Here is a 1,535-nt window from a genome sequence, read left to right as displayed (position 1 = left end):
GGGAAGTCAGCAGATGCTAGGGGATGGAGGATGGTCCCACATGGGACAGGAGGACAGCAAAGGAAGGAGAACTTAAGGCAGGCCGCTTCCTTGGGAGGACTGGGGTCGAACAGAGGCCTGGTAGAAGGGCAGTGCAGAGGGAAGTGGGGTCTGAGCTAGGGAGGAATGGGTAAGGACAGCAAGACTAGGGAAGGGTAGGCAGGACGAGGAGGAAGCATGGGGGAGAGAGGAATGAACAGGGGAAGTGGAGGTGGCTTCCATTATTAAGACATATGTCAGCTGACCAAGTGACCCTGGTCATTTGTGCTCCAGAGAAGCGATGATGGCCTATGTGGAAGGTCCCTCTCTGAGGCCAAGTGGCGGCAAGTCTGCATTGTATGTCTCTGTTACTGCCAACCCCCCTCTGGCCTTCTCAGGGGTAGCCCTGAACTCCCATGTCCCTTTGGGACTTGCATCTGCCTGTTAGGCCCAGCAGGATTCTAAATGAGCTGGGACGCCAACCTCACGCTCTCCAGAGTCACCTGTCACCTCCAGCTTGGGAGAGCACAAAGCATTTTATTGAAGCCAGCCATGCTTTATGGGCTCTCTCTGATAGGAAGTGACCGATCGGTAGACCAAGCCTGCCTGAATCTGGAAGGTTTTTCAGCCATTTGTGTTTTCAGTCCAGAACTGTTTGGATTTACGGAACCCACCCAAGGGAAGAAAAAGAGGAAGTCTGTGAGATTCCTGGTGGAGGATGAGGATGCGGCAGGCTGTAGCAGAGGACACGCTCAAGGACGGAGTAGCTCTGCAGAGCATGGGAAGAGAGGTACAGTGTCTCTCCTGGGTTGCTCACAGGACCAGCCCTACTGAGTCTCATGGACTCTAAAATCTTGTAGGGACAAAAAGGCCCGCAAGCCTCCAGGCCTAGGAGAGGTCTGAAGTCCAAAGAGATCACTTGGTTGATGGGGCAGGCAATATGCTCTGAGGGGTGGTTGGCAAAAGCCAAGGAGGTCGGGCAAGACACTGGGAAGATTGCAGTGAAAGGCAGCAGAGGGGACTGCTCTTAGTAAATAGATTGTAAATAAATGGTTCTCTCTCTTCTAGTGGGTGAAGGAACCCGGCCAGTTCCTGATGAGCCTGAGGAAGAATGGCCATGGGCTGAAGTGGTCGAGAGAGATGTGGGGTAATGTGTCCCAACAATGTCTGCCCCTCGGGCCCAGTCCTTTCACCAAGGCTGCTCTGGTTCCCGTGCGTGACCCATGTGGCCTCAGACATTTCTTCTGCCCCAAACCTGCCATGTTTTCTGGTGTGAATGTCAAATGGGTGATATCATGTCTTCACAGGAAGGAACTGGACAACTATATGGCACAAACGAAAGGTGAGTTTCAGGAAACAGTCGGGTTCCAACAAAGTGATTTTAAGTCATAGAACTCGGCTGATGAGACCTGTTTGTCGGCGGGCTGCTGCAAGGCTGCTACTTCATGGTTTGTTGGCATGTATAGGGATGGCACAGGTACGGGGATTTAATGTGGTTCCATCCTGGAGGGTTTCCC

The 1,535-nt window shown here is 52.8% G+C and overlaps 1 long non-coding RNA gene across 1 annotated transcript; it reads left to right on the top strand.

The window, feature by feature from the left end:
* The first annotated feature begins 715 nt into the window (after positions 1-715).
* On the top strand, positions 716-1,394 carry LOC123521155. The gene is made up of 3 exons (XR_006679628.1): positions 716-808; positions 1,087-1,165; positions 1,326-1,394. It is a non-coding gene; the product is annotated as an uncharacterized LOC123521155 (long non-coding RNA).
* The last annotated feature ends 141 nt before the right edge of the window (positions 1,395-1,535 follow it).

The sequence above is a fragment of the Echinops telfairi genome, unplaced genomic scaffold (genome assembly GCF_000313985.2).
Source record: "Echinops telfairi isolate 266 unplaced genomic scaffold, ASM31398v2 ScPeMD7_7472;HRSCAF=8510, whole genome shotgun sequence".
Lineage (NCBI taxonomy): Eukaryota > Metazoa > Chordata > Mammalia > Afrosoricida > Tenrecidae > Echinops > Echinops telfairi.
Note: the sequence above shows the minus strand (reverse complement) of the source record. Positions and strands in the feature narration are given on the sequence as shown.